Source organism: Mytilus trossulus, chromosome 4 (genome assembly GCF_036588685.1).
Source record: "Mytilus trossulus isolate FHL-02 chromosome 4, PNRI_Mtr1.1.1.hap1, whole genome shotgun sequence".
NCBI lineage: Eukaryota > Metazoa > Mollusca > Bivalvia > Mytilida > Mytilidae > Mytilus > Mytilus trossulus.
The window spans coordinates 36,429,774-36,446,418 of NC_086376.1; positions in this window are offsets into that span (position 1 = coordinate 36,429,774).

The window sequence follows — 16,645 nt, forward strand, 5'->3', positions numbered from 1 at the left end:
TATGAAAACAAAAAAATCCTCAGAATAGACATTGTTACATTATGAAAAAATGAAATTTCATCATCACATATCATTTAAATTATTAAAACACCATTTTAAAATCATTCTCTAAGATACTAGAAATTGTGAATTTCATATATTCAAAAATCAATATATTTGTGCAATTTATAATTTTTTTCAATCTATATCAATTGTCGCATGTAATGCTTGAGATCCTGTTGTGAAGATATAAACAAAAACTGTACCAAAAAAAATATTGTTTGACAAAATGTTTATACAAAAGTGGTTATATGTGGCAATTAGTTTTTGGTAGTTAATAAAAATGTTGTTCAAATTTGGTTTTGGACAGGCGCAAAATGAGACGGAATTTAACATGTTTTGTGATATCAAACAAACACACAGCAATACGCACAATAAAAATCAGTCTAAAAGAAGTCCGAGTCCGATGTAAGAATAGGTAACAAAAGTAACTAAGCAAAATGACAATGACACCAACAATATTTTGAGGGATCGAAAGTACACAAAATGTAAAACATACTTCAATTCTTTATTTACGATTTCTCTTATGTGTCGTATGTAAAGGTATATCCACATCGAGTGGAATATTATAAGTGGTACCCATTTTACTGCATCAGACGCGAATATTGACAATTATTCAGTCATGTTTGAGGCCAAGATATTTGAAAATTCGAAACCTTGTATACATACGTTGATGAGTTGATTTAACAGATGGACATAAGCAATATACTAAACCTGACAAGGAATTAGAGTTTTGCATGTGGGAGATATATTCCTTAATGTAAAAATATTATCAAGTAAATTTCAATCAAAACAATATCGATCTTTTTGCAAGCCGCTTCCGACGGACAAGCTACTGGGCTATGGATACCCTTGGAGACTAACTGTACACAAGAAAAAGTGTCGACCCACTGATTTATCAATTTTATAAACGGTATCAATTTTAATTCACTAGCTGAAGAGATCCAGGAAGGAATTCAGTATTTGGTCCCACAAAAGGAGATTTAAATGTTATGAGCATATTTCATGCAAATGTCTAGAACAATACTAAAGGTCGTTAAACTCAGAGTTAGAACAATATGTTTGGTTATGATCTCGTTACTTTTACGACTACAAATCTTTACACTTGACGTGATACAAATTTAGCTTAGCTTGTTTGCTTATTACATACCGGATATTTTGAATCATATGCTATTTACATGTCATTGTTTAGACTAAGCACCAATGTCAAATTCCAACCATCCTTCAATCAGTCAGCTGGTTGATCAATCTAAATTAATAAAACAACCAACACATCAATCAATCAATCGATAACTAGTACTAAGTCAATGATCAATCAGTTAGTCAGTCATTATTTATGGTACTTGGTGTACAAATCATTTACTGGTGTTTTTTTTTAATTCTAAAAGTCGATTTCTTTCTGTTGATTTCAAATATATAAAATACGTCATTTTTCTTTAGCTAAGTTGGGGCACCATAAATAACAAATGTTTTTAACCTGATTTTACTGTTCAATTTACTAGACTCCATTAGTAATTTTTTGAGACTCTGTAGGTAAATTTTTTTTTAAATATATTTGCCTTTTCAAATGTATGTCTAGAGTTTAAATGTAGATAATTCAAATAACATAAGGCTATGAATACGAAATCATAAGGTTAAATTAGAAAAAATGAAAAACTGCAAATCAAGCTTAACTGGTATCGCCATTTCATAATCAATGTAACAAAACATTCTTGTAGTCTTAACTGTCTGCAAGCAATATCATTAACACGATTAACAAAGAACGTTTTTGTGTTGCATCAGCCCTTTATGAGTAATATGGACGACATTAGGATTGGATTGACAGTTTGGAAGTAGCTTTGTCACAGATGAACAAGACTATAGATATAGGAAGATGTGGTGTGAGTGCGAATGAGACAATGTGCGCTTCTGTGTGTGTTACATTTTAATATTGTGTTTTTGTTGTGTCGTTGTCCTCCTCTTTTATTTGATCCGTTTCCCTCAGTTTGAGTTTGTAGCCCGGATTATTTTTGTCAATCAATTTATGAGTTTTGAACAGCGGTATACTACTGTTGCCTTTATTTTCCACCTTCTTTCCATGAATTGTAACATCCCTAAATGCAATTCTCTTGAATATTCGTTGCAATGAGCGCAGTGACTACTTTTCTTTCAAGAACACCTGTGTTCACCACTGTATTTTAGCGGTAATTATTGCTAAATTTTCAATTTGATGTGTAATGTTTTAAGGACCGATGTGTGTCCAGTCGTTTTCATTTCTTTTTGAAACATTACATTTTTGCCTTTTTACTAAAATTTCCTTTTATTTTGGTTCAATTAAACTCACACAATATCATCAATCTTTAAAAAAATTATGTAAAACCTGTATATTATCAATATGTTTCACTAGAGATGACCAGGATATTGACGAACGAACCTATCTCGACGAACGAACCTATCTCGACGAACGAACGTATTAGGAGCGGTAATTGTATGTTTACAAACGTTCTTAAAACCAAAAGGTGTTGTTATGTAATGGTTAATATGTTTGAACTGTATTCGGTACACTCGCGATAATAGAGAAAAATGCATTACATATACCAATTTTAAATGGTTTCCATGATTTATCGATAAAAGACGTATGTTACGATATCATGATATACATGCCAATGTTATTTAAACTGATCGGGCGGAGCTTACGTTTTAATTTGCATAAGGACTATTTGAAGATGTGTGTGGCAAGGATGATTACCGTTATAATTATTACTGATTTCTGATCACCTATCAGTGTTATCAAAGTAATTTACTAAAGAATAACTGGACACTTCCTAAAACACCTATTCATAGATGGACTAGTTTGTTATGAGCGAACTGGTGAAACTCCGCCCAGTCAAGTGAAATAAATACAGTTTTATTATTGTTGAACGCATGATGAAATGAACATCATGCACAGGAGTATTCGAATGCACCGACAACTTTTACTATACTCGTACAGATATGGAATGCTTAATTTAGATGCTCTGAAACTAAATGTAAATTTGATGTTGTGCGCTCGTTTCTTTGTCTGTCTTTTAAATTAGGTATTTAGTTTTATATGTTAACTCAACGATCAGTTTATATTTTAAATATAAAAAATATATCGTTAACCCGTTCAAAAATATTTTTTTTATATAAGTTTGTCCTGACTTTTTTTATATTACTTAAGTTGTATTTTTTTTCGCCTTTTATCTCCTCATTCATGTCCTGCCTTTTTCAAATTTCATCTTAGCCCCCCCCCCCCTCTAAAATTCATATGGTAGTCTTTTATCATACCTGTGAACCTCTATCTGACGAAGCAATCTATTTAGTTTTAAACTGGTCATCAGATTTCACACAAGGCTTACATGGTTGATTAACAAGGCAAATGACGACACTAGAGATCTTTTTCAAACCTCACAACAAATTTATAAGATAAATGCAGATACTAATATATATATATTTATCAAAATGACCAATAGAGTTTGTGAGGTAGTACCCTTCTCCCTCCTCTTTGTTCTTTTCATTGATTTTTTTTTGTAATTCTTTCTGATTTAAATATCAGATTGTCCATGTTTTTACAAATTACCTATGATTATCACTACTTCGAATGTTACGCTTAATTACTAGTGCTACCAACGTTAACTCTGTTACAATTTCTTAGTTCACTATTTCTCATGCTTGGAGCAACACTATTATTGCAATATATATATATATATATATATATATCTTAATTGGTGTTTTTTTTATCTCACAAAGCTTATGAAAAAAACATGCATTATAGCCAAGGCTCCGGGTTGAAGTCCATGCTTTGACTAATAATAAAAGGAGGGTAGTATATCTTTCATAATACTGTTTTCATTGTTTAGCAAACAAGCAAGTTAACCAAAGATTCTACCTTTTCCTACACGCTCAATACAATCGGCTGTAATTCTTTTAAATCATCACAAAATAACAATACAAAAAATAATCAAAATGGTCCCTTGAAATTGCAAGCCTTATTGTGATTTCCTGAATGTTCTCCTTTCACCATTAGGCAAAAACCTGGACCGCTGTTACAAAATAAAATCAGCAAAAATTATTTCTAAATAAAATTCAGAATGGAAATGGGGAATATGTCAAAAAGACAACAACCCGACTAAAGAGCAGATAACTGCCGAAGGCCACCAAAGGTCTTCAACTCCGCGAGAAATCCCGCATTCGGAAGTGGGCCTCATCTGGCTCCTCAATAAAATCATGCACTAGTTCAGTGAAAATGAACGTCATACTTGACTCCAACACATGTAAATGAACTAAAATAAAAAAAATACATACACGACTAACAAAGGCCAGAGACTTGTGATAGACGCAAACATACAGCCAGGTTAAACATGTTTTGTGAGATCTCAACCCTACCTTATACCTCTAGCCAATGTAGTTTTGTTAAAAGGGTCCTCGTGGAAGGAAATTTCGATTAAGAATTTAAGTTATGATCCTGGACACCGATGGTAGAACTAACGGAAATACAATAAACGATTCAAAATCAGAAAGTGCGGTTGAGGCATGGAGTACAAATCTATGTCATTCTTAAATTTTAAACCCCTCCCTCCATGCAAACGTAGTGTTGTGTTTATATGATAGGAATTACCCCGCCCCGTATGTTTGTCGGTTTGTGTATCTGTTTGTCCCTTCCAACTGCCTGTGGATTTTGTCTAAACTTTATACAGCTCCTAACAATGATGTGAAACTTAAATGTAGATAGGATGCTCCGGTTCATTGCAATCTCTTAGAGTCCGTTTGGAACTAAAAGGTTTGAATGTATATAGTATGAAACTTGTCACAGATACTCCAAAGTTCCAAAGACCAGTAACTTTGGAAAATATTTTATAAGTGTGAGTGCACTTTGAAATTTTACTCTTTCCAATATAAACCTTAGCAAAGCAACTCCTTAAAATTGATTTTAGATACACGTGAAATTAGTCGGTCGGTAGATCCTCGTTTACACATCTGAATGAAGGAATTATATTGCAGTTCATCAATTTTCCTAAAGTAACTGGTCTTCACTTTGGAGTTTCGGCGAGAACAGAAATGTATTTCGGTTATTCCCAATAATAAGCCTTTCAAGTCTATAGGTCATATTTTTACGTTTGAAATGTGGAAGGATTTCGTTTAGCAATATACCCATTGATTTAGTGTAGAAAAATAAGTACACAATAACTGAATTTCCGGTAATTACATGTTACTATTTAAAAAAAAAAGAGCTTTTGTCTTAAATTATCGATTTTCACATGCAGCCATAGCATAAATGTCACAGAATGTAATTGTCTCAAGAATGTCTAAACCAACATTTCAAAATGATGTTTTATTCATATTGTCTGGGTTTTTTTGTATGCCATAATGTGATACTAAACCAGTTGAAATGTACTTAAGGCCCATCTGTGTGCGTGGGTTGGATGATCTGATCCAATTTTTGTAGTGTTATATCCCTAAGTACTCAAATATTGGACCCTCACCAGTATGCACCTCCTATGATGTGGTATATTGGATAATAGCAGTCTGTTAACTCATTTATGTTCGTATAATTAAATAAGCGGAAAATGTAATAACCATAAGAGATGCAACTGCACTTTGATTATCAAAAGTAGCAATGCACTTAGTCTAGTAATAAACTTTAATATCTATTTGTGTAGCATCCTGTTTTACGACATGCAAAATATTGAAAAAAAATGGAACTTATTTCTTTGATTTGATCAGGGTTCCTTGTAATCAGACTTATCTGGCTTGTCTGGAGGGATACGAAGATAGATAAATTTCGAAAAAGAGAACAAGATTTGAATTTAAAAATAAATTATATCAATATGGTGAACTTTGATGTGTATGCTTTCATCCTGTTATACCCCCCCCCCCCCCCCCAAAAAAAAATAAACCAACAACAAAAAAAACCAAGTTTTGGGACCTCAAATTTTGAAACAAAGTCTGGAATATCGAGTGCACCTTTTTCTATTGTAGCAAACATTAAACTAATAATGATTGGAGTAAGCTTATAAACAGGTAATATTTCTTTAAACTACATGCAGGACCATGAAATTTCGTTTACTTCGACTATTTTATGTTGGAGTAATTTATTAATAATGTATAAACTGCCGCTCCCGCTTCGTACGATTCGTCAAGTTACGCTTTCGTACGTTCGTTCGTCAATATCCTGGTCATCTCTAGTACTAAGCCCAACGAATGCGTCGTTAAGTTGGCGTAATTTTACAACTGAAGACAATAACAATAAAAACCAAGGAGTAGAAAAAGACTCACGAAACCAAAAGACATTTACAAAATAGAACTTTACGACAAAAGATATGATTTCAGCTTTCAAATTGTGAACTTTCCTTTTCTAAGTAGCAACATTCCAACAGCACCACCTGCAAAACCAAGGAGTAGAAAAAGACTCACGAAACCAAAAGACATTTACAAAACAAAACTTTACGACAAAAGAGATGTTTTCAGCTTTCAAATTGTGAACTTTCCTTTTCTAAGTAGCAACATTCCAGCAGCACCTGCATACGGGCTAAATATCTCCCAATTGATACGATATTTCCGTGCTTGCATTTCCTATCAGGATTTTCTTCTTGATAGAGAGTTGCTGCTCACAAGGAAACTATTAAACCAAGAGTTCCAAATGGTGAAGTTGAAATCATCCCTTTGTAAATTGTACGGACGCCATCACGAGTTAGTTAACCGTTATGGAATAACCATTTTCACAAATGATATCGAATATGTTCCTTACGTCGTAATAACTATCATCGCCTTCCCTTTCACCGACTATTTACCTGATTTGTTATCACATGAGCCACACGACGGGTGCCACATGTGGAGCAGGATCTGCTTACCCTTCCGGAGCCCCTGAGATCACCCCTATTTTTTGGCGGGGTTCATGTTGTTTATTCTTTAGTTTTCTATGTTGTGTCATGTGTACTATTGTTTGTCTGTTTGTCTTTTTCATCTTTAGCCATTGCGTTGTCAGTTTGTTTTAGATTTATGAGTTTGACTGATCTTTTGATATTTTTTGTCCCTTTTTTTTTTTACATCAACAGTTAAAAATCATAATTAAGAAACAACAACACACATTCCACTAAAAACCGGGAGCGAAATCAGGTGCATCGGAAGGGTAAGCATTTCCTGCACGGTATACGGCACCCGTCGTGTTATTTCTTTGACATTGGTAATTGGAATGCAAAACAAAACAACCGAGATCATGTTACTATCAGCTTGACTGCCTTTTAATATGGACTGAACTAATCATCTTAAATATATATCTTGAACTGAATTTTTATGTGCGGATTGTTCCGCGTAATTTGTCTATATTGGCTAGAGGTATAGGGGAGGGTTGAGATCTCATAAACATGTTTAACCCCGCCGCATTTTTGCGCCTGTCCCAAGTCAGGAGCCTCTGGCCTTTGTTAGTCTTGTATTATTTTTAATTTTAGTTTCTTGTGTACAATTTGGAGTTTAGTAAAGCGTTCATTATCACTGAACTTGTATATATATTTGTTTAGGGACGAGCTGAAGAACGATTCCGGATGCGGAAATATCTCGCTGCATTGAAGATCTTTTGGTGAACTTCTGCTGTTGTCTCTTTGCCACATTCCACATTTTCATTTTAAATTTTAAATTTAAAAGGCGGGATCTCACAAGCTCATGCTGACTTGCGGTCAATTGTTATGGCTATCAAAATCCTTTTTAAATGTCCTCTGTCACTCGAAGATGAGACATATTTGCTTTCAATGAAGGCTCATACGTAAAAACATATAGAGTGAGTTACATGGACAAAAAATTGTAAAAACATCCTGATTTCAATTAAAAAAAAGTATAGATAAAAATATAATCTATAGATTGATATCTCTTCAGAATCTTTTGTATATTGTTGCCCCACGTGCATCTATGTTTGTTTTATGATTCAAGTCTCAGATAAGCCATATAATGTCTTTTTTTTGGCAATTTTGATAAACATCCTGACAGACTGTCAGACCCTTTATTTTGAAAAATGCATACATACAAAAATACGCATCTATATTGACTTTTGAATTCTAATGATTTCATTCTACTTTTGGAATATTTAGTCGACACCTGTACGAATGATAATAATGTTTAAAAAAAACTCATAACAAACAAATCACTAATGGTATTTAAATGTGCAAATGATAAATAAGATATTGCACAAATGAATTTCAAAAGAATACTATTCTAATTCTATTGTTTTAGCATCAAAAATGATTTTGAAAAGCAAGTATTAACCATTTGTTTTAAGAAAAGTTATGGGCTTAGATTAAAAACAATTTTTATTTTTTTTATTCATAGATATGATTCAAGTTGCTCTGTTTGTAGACTCGCAGACTTACAAGTGTAATAAAAAAAGGTAAAACCAACCATTCATTCATTGTTTGGAAATAAAACGAAAAAAAGAAGATTTCCTACAAGTCTGCCAGAGTATTAATGATTGGTAAAATCGATTCTCGGCCATATATTCCTTCAAATTTTATGTGCCAAACTTTACTTGATTTCAATTTTAGTATGTTTCCGAAAGTCTGATTTTCATTTAGAAGGCCTCATGATTTGCAATTTATCATCTTTATTGATTAATAATAATTGTTTCATAGAAATCGTTCAAACTTTCTATGGAATAAAATCACGACGAGTTAAAAAAAACCAATACTAGTGTAGAAAGAAATATGTTTGAAAAAATTAAATGTTTTAAAATATTTTGACTAGTTTTTAGGATCCTTGTATTTAACGTCACTAATTAAGATTTGTTTATTATTCAAAAATAGTTTAGCACTTAAAAAGACTTTTTTAAATGTCAATCACGGTTGTATTTTAAATCATGTACCTACCGGGCAAAAACTATACCATAGTGTGATTTTATCGAAATAAGCACCAATTATATATCTGTCAAGGATTGTATAATAGTATAATTATAAAATAAGCACAAACTAATTTTTAGAAATAGATACAATAAAAGATAATCGAACTATGCACTAACACATAAAATAACCAATAACAAAGTTTACATTCCCCAATTAAGTCGATTATTCGAAGTGAAATATCAGGCTTCAAAGAATAAAGAAAATCAGACGTTGAAGAATATACGTTACACGAGTTGCAAACATTTTACGAATCATACAAACAAAATGTGCATGCTTGTTTTGAATGACTAGATACATTGCATGTGAAATGTAAAAAAAGGAGTCATATATTTTTTAAAACAAGGTAAGAAATATGCAATATTAATTTTGTAAAAATAACATTAAATTGGTTCTAAGCATCAATGAGACTGTAACCCAATCCATACTTTTATTCAACGGCAATCGATTTCTCTACGACAGCTTACAATTGTTATACACTGGAACTGCATCAAGTTTTCTGACGCTCAAAAGATTAAAAATTGATTTTCAATACTTCTTTTATATTTTTGTTCTATTTCTAGCTATTTGACATTACAAGCTAAAATGAATAACATTCATGCATATCGACAAAAAAGTAAAGTAACAACACAAAACTCAATGGAAAAATTTGAATCAGAAAAGTCCCAATCGAATAGCAAAATCAAAAGGTCAAACACACCAAACGAGAGGAAAACGACTGTAGAAAATAGTTGTTTAAACCTGATATCATAGCTAGCTAAACCTCTCTCTTTTATGGCAGTCGCATAGAATTCCATTACATTGACAACAATTAGCAAACAAAATCAAACAAAATCGGTAAAACTGTCAAACAAAGGAGTTCAGCGGTAAACATTGTATTATAATCTTTATCACTAAAACAAACAAATATATCAGTAAGATAAGCAAACAAGCATACAGCAAAAATCAAACCAACATTAATTTTGAACACAACACATTGGTGGGATGTACTAGGATATTTAAACAAATGACTAAAAATAGAGGTTAATAATTAACAGGGTAAAATAAAATATCACTTTAATACGTAACTAAGATGATGCACACCGTCTATACTTATCATCTATGCTTTGATACCATATATTTTTTATGCGGAATATTTGTCAACAAGGTCTTGATATCTTTCGATGATCTTTTTAAGAAACATTTATTCAAAATTCATTCAAGTTTTGAAAAAGGTGTTTCAATTCTTATATATGATTATAGTTTGATGTGCGCTCTTGTCATGTACAAATATTGACAAAAGGCTCTTACGAGGCTGTGTCGCTCACCTTATTCTATGAGCATATCAAACAGTGAGCACACTCTCCAACATTTTACACGATAATAGACTTCATGAAAAAAATCTCTATTTTGTTGATCTTGTAGTACTGATCTTTTAGTCTGTTTAGTTTCTTTGACTTTGTGCCTTGTTGATATTTTTTTGTAATTTTAAGAGTTTTTCTGCTATAATGTAAAACATAAGAAATATAACAGATTTGTTTTTTATCTCTCTTACGATCATATTTTCATGATAATAGGAAAACATGAAAAATATTTTTTTTGTCATTTATGTGTCACAACTCCAATAAGAATTTGTCTAACAGTTTTGACATATAAAGACAATTGGAAGAGCTCATTATTCTGAACGTATTTGTTCCTTTCAGATTGTTTCTATTTATAAAGATTCAGAACATGATAAAATGATAGACAAAACTTGCATTTTACCCCTTTGTTCTATTTAAGCCATGTCAGTCCTGTTGGTTGGTAGTCGAGGTAATCTGACACATTTCTAACTCAATACCTTAATAAAGATTGTGGCCAAGTTTCGTTAAATTTGTCTCAGTAGTTTCAGAGAAGATGACTTTTGTAAAAGATTTAAAAAATTATTATGAGGACAATAAAGTCTAAAGGGTCGATTGACCTTATTGGGCCATGTGAGCTAAAAAAAAAAAACAAAGCGATAATGGCATATACATATGATAACATTTATAGAATTCACCATGTACTCAATTTATCATTACCAATCTAATTTAATATGCTTGATCGTATAAAGATTTATATTATTTAGATAATACTTCATCAAACTGTACATAATTCATTTAAAACAAGTTTGTATTGTCTAGTCCTTATAGAAAGATGTTTGCAGGCATCCAATTTACACTGACAAAATATGCATGAAAACATGTATGCTAGCAAAGACAATTACTTGTGATTAGTACGTAAACATGAAACTGGGTTTTTAACTTTTTGATTCGTGACTATTAAATGAGGCCTTTTCAGACGAAAAGCAAGTCTAGCATACAAGTTCTTATCCTGGTATCTCTAATTAGTGAATTTTGATATAACTCCTCCCTTTCTACGCTAATATGAAGACACAATTATCATATAACATTATAGCCAGAATCATTCAAGAACCAACATAGAATTAAACGTAGAACGATTTTGACGGATAGGATAATCCATTAAATAAATGAGAATGATCTAAGTTTATTAGGATGTTATAAGTATTCAAACTTCCCTTCGTCTACATTTTGATAATATACTTTAACATTGAGAAATAACATATCTTTTTTTCGCGAAAAAAGCATAAAGTACATTATTTATCACATTGCAGTTCATTCGTATATATGAACATCCATAGATATGAAATAATATCAATTTCCTGTTGTACGATTACAACTGTTATAACAAAACAAAGCATGCTATAAACATTTAGGAATGAATGAAATTTTCAGATAGAAAATTTTTTCTACTGATATTTACTTTTGGAGTATAAATTTTTTCACGCATCGATGTCAATATAATGGAATTTGATGCGACTGTCATACAAGTAAGAGGTTTAGCACTATAAGACCAAGTTCAATTCACCATTTTCTACATTTGAACATGCCTGTACCAAGTCAGGAATATGATAGTTGTTGTCCATTCGTTTGCTATATTTTATCATTTGATTTTGAACATTCTATTTTGAATTTTCCTTGGAGTTCAGTATTTGTGTGGTTTCACTTTTTTCATATTTCAGTATTGTTGGTTTACATTATTGAAACAACCTTTTTCAATTTGAAATGATATGCATCGATTCTATATATACAAATCAACGCCTGAAATACATAGGCGATGACAATTCTGAACAAAACTTTTAACCGTGGGGGTCCTATCGTTTAATATATATTTTGATGATTTCGGAAAATAATTTTGATGACTCTTTAAAAAACCATATTGTGCATTTTACAAAATTAATTTTAAATCGTTTTTTAAAGTCACAGTGATATCAATCTATAGTCTACGAGCCTTGAAAAATCAAAGTATTCAAAAACATGAAGACCTTGTAGCAAATCTCGTATTTCATAATGTGAGTCTATTAAGTGGCTTTTAACGAATAGGTAATAACATTATTTCGAAGCACATATTTTAAATAAATACTTATCTGTAGTTAATATCTTTAACAATTTCCCAATATAATGCAAAATACGAAAACAATCTTTCGATTTAAAAGTACCCTACATATTAACCTGTAGACTCTGTTACTTTCAAGGTTTGTTTTAAAGTTTTCAAATGAAAATCGTCTTCAATATCTTCTCCTTTATTTATTTCAAACACTTCACAATCAATCATTAAACTATAAGCCTGGTACTTTGATATTTGTTTTCGGTTCTACATCTTTATATATCAGAAAAGTCGTCTTCAACTTTGCAACATTATTACCGCGTGTGGACTGCATATACGATAATTCAAACTGATGTGGTAAAATGGCAAAAAGTAAAGTATAATATAACGAACTCAAACAGAAAGTCCGTAATCAAATGGCAACATCAAAAGTTCAAAAACATCATTTGAATGGATAATATCTGTCATATTCCATGACTTGTGACAGGCATTTTCTATGAGACAAATATCAACCAGATTAAAAATTACTTTGAACAAAGGAATTATATGCCAACACTGCGACCTTCAACACAGTGAAAAGTCCAAACCGTCAAGTTTGCGAAAGATGGCTCCTACATTACAAAAGATGTTTAATAAGATAACGTACCTCATATTTATAATAAAACGATTTACAATACAAACATGTATGGCATTGATTAACAAACGGCAACTTATATACCAGACGCTCCTGATTTCGGACAATCAAATACAGATTTTGCCTTGGTAAAAAATGTTTAAGGTAGCAATACACAGTTAGGAGTTTAGTTTCGCATTATGGCCCCTGTGGATTTTTCAAATAGGAAAGTTATTGTGTAATAAAATTCATTTTTAGACAGATGAGTGCTAATTTAGCCTTCAAAGGTGGTTTATAAGAGCATCAAGATTATTTTTCACATGTTTTATGGGCTGTTTTCTGTTTGACAATCCGTATTTTCATAGCTAGACCGGCCATCGGTCCAGAAATTAATGTACTGTTTACAAACACTCTTTTTCTACACGAAGTTTTTGATGCATTTTTACAAAAAAAATTAGATGAAAGACATATGATTTTCATTGGATCTGCTGAATGATATATGTACACAGTTTCAGAAAAGGTATTACTTCAAGCAATTGAAATTCTACTTTTAGTCAAATTTTGGGGAAATATGTGACATCTTTCCCCCCCCCCCCCCTTTTTGTAATATTTTATAAAAAATAAAGGCAGATTGTTGCCATGGATACACCAAAAAGAAATTATATTTTACCATTTTATATACTGGAAATAAAATCTATGGAAGATTCTGATTACATACATATGCCCATATATGACACAAACAGTAAGCTTGATATTGCAAGAAAGCAATGAAAAGGGAATGGTAAAATTCATAAGGGCAAATTTTAGTATTTTTTCCTAACTGTTTATTGCTACCTAAGGTGGCTCAAAAATCCAATTACCTGGACAGTGGTGAAACGGCACAACGTAAGAACCAAATGTTAAAGTTCCAATGCAATTGGTATACTCAAACGATCTTTTAGAGGCCTAGAACCGACAAAAATAAATACAATCGATACAAAGTACCGAAACGAGAGAACTCACAGTTACTGAAAGCTAGTTGAAACCAAATAACAACTTTTTAAGTTAATCACATTCCCCAAGACTTAATTACGATGGACCTGATGATGAATCCGGGCTCTATCCTACAGCAATTGGTTTAATGCAATTTAATTCATTTCTATTCATTCTTTGATTTTAGTCTTTCTAATAATTTTTTTTAAAATTTGAACATCATTAAACTCCTTCTTCCCTATTTTACCTTATTAGTACAGTTGACATTTAATTTAACAATTCTTTAATATTTTCAAGAGGATTGTCTTTCTTAGGAATAGGTTGTTTTAGCTGTAATTGAGTGAAATAGTTCAGAATGTTGGGTTCTCAGAGCCATTCAACTTGGTATAGTATTGGCTTATTTAAAAACATTTTTATTCGATCTGGTGACTATGATTAGTTTATTATCATACATATATTTTGTCAAGTACAATGTCTGTTCATTGGATAGCATTGTATATGAATTTCGAAATGTATGTAAAATTCATTTGAAGATTGACATTTCATCCATTACATTTCATAAATAAGTATATTTCATTTTGAAAACCTCACAAAGATGTCTTGCCTAAATAAATATAATTTCGTAAATTCCTTTTGGATCTAAGGCAAATTCAATCGAATTAAGGAAATCTAAAAATGGTTAATATCGTTTTCAATTTGAGTACTCTTTATTTGGAATTTTTAGGTATGTTAAATGGCAAAATGGTATCACTAAAAAATCAAGAAAAAATACATTGTCCTTCTTTCTCTATTTTGAACAATTAAAGCATAATACTATGGAATGTGGCCAGTTTTGTTATTTGTTTATAAACCGACAATTAGAACTAAATGTCGACCAATTTCAACAATATTCTAGTTTAATTTTTCTATCACAAGTTGGTTAATAGAAAATGAGAGGAGAACGATAAAAATGGGACACTCAGACTTAAATAAAGAAAACTAACCGACACACAACTTAAAAGACCAAAAAAACAAAAACATTTTACAAAACATAACATGGAAAACTATTAAAATTAACTATTCAAAATTTGGTTATTATGTGGAACGCATCTATCCCATCGAAATGGAGATAAAGGATACTACAGATACAGTTAAGTCGGCTTCATATCTTGACTTACATCTAGAAATTGACAATGAGGATCGGTTTAAAACAAAACTTTACGACAAAAGAGATGATTTCAGCTTTCCATTTGTGAACTTTCCATTTCTAAGTAGCAACATTTCAGCAGCACCTGCATACGGGGTATATATCTCCCAATTGATACGATATTCCCGTGCTTGCATTTCCTATCATGATTTTCTTGATAGTGGGTTACTGCTCACAAATAAGCTATTAAACCAAGAGTTCCAAATGGTGAAGTTAAAATCATCCCTTCGTAAATTTTACGGACGCAATCACGAGTTGGTTGACAGTTATGGAATAACCGTTTCACAAATGATATCGGATCTGTTCCTTACGTCGTAACTACAATCCCTTCCCTTTCATGAATGTGACCTACCGAATTACACTATTTACCGTATTTGTAATCACATAAGCAACACGACGGGTGCCACATTTGGAGCAGGATCTGCTTACCTTTCCGGAGCATCTGAGATCACCCCTAGTTTTTGGTGGGGTTCGTGTTGTTTATTCTTTAGTTTTCTATGTTGTGTCATGTGTACTATTGTTTTTCTGTTTGTCTTTTTTACTTTTAGCCTTGGCGTTGTCAGTTTGTTTTAGATTTATGAGTTTGACTGTCCCCTTGGTATCTTTCGTCCCTCTTCTATTAAGACATAGCATCACGAACCCTACCATCAACTGTTTTTTTTTATATACATAAGGCCGTTAGTTTTCTCGTTTAAATTGTTTTACTTTGTAATATCGGGACCCTCTTATAGCTGACTATGCGTATGAACTTTGCTCATTGTTCAAGGTCATACGGTGACCTATAGTTGTTAATGTATGTATCATTTTGGTCTCTTGTGGACAGTTATCTCATTGGCAATCATACCACATATTCTTTTCTACATTGTTTTACTACTTTTTTTTAAATAATATAAAGAATTTAAAAAAACAAGCCACATGTAGTGCTGAATATCATTTCACTTTTATAAATTTAATTTAAACTATCTACAAACCATATTGTCATAAAGTCTACTTAAATTCAAGTTTCAGCTGGATCAAAGTATCTTGTGATTTCCTCTAATATTTGGTGTGTTTCTCTTGGTTTTGGTTTGGAACCCGGCTATGGTTTCTCCAGTATAAAAAAGTTATATAATAGTATATATTGATCTTTCGCCATGCTCAATTGAAATAATTTGTTTTCATTAAGTTTGAGTGAATATTTTCATTTCACTCATCAGCTAACTCCTTCATAAATATTTATAATTACGCAACCTGGCATTCTTTTTTTTTTATTTATGTCAAATACACGCTTAACATGTACTTCTTCAGAAAATGAACAGGACCATTTACGAAATGAAAATTTCGGATCTGAAATCTATACTCAGGGATTTGCATTAAATAAGAAAAACAATGAATTCTTAACAGTGCATGCAATGCTGATATATGAAACCAGACGAGTAAATTGTGTCTTAAGTTTTCAAATGTCTCATAAAGACAAAAAAAAAATTGAATAGTACAGATTTTGCTGCTTTAAATATAGTTATCGAATTATAGATTACAGTAAAATAAAGAAAACAATTAGAAAAGGAG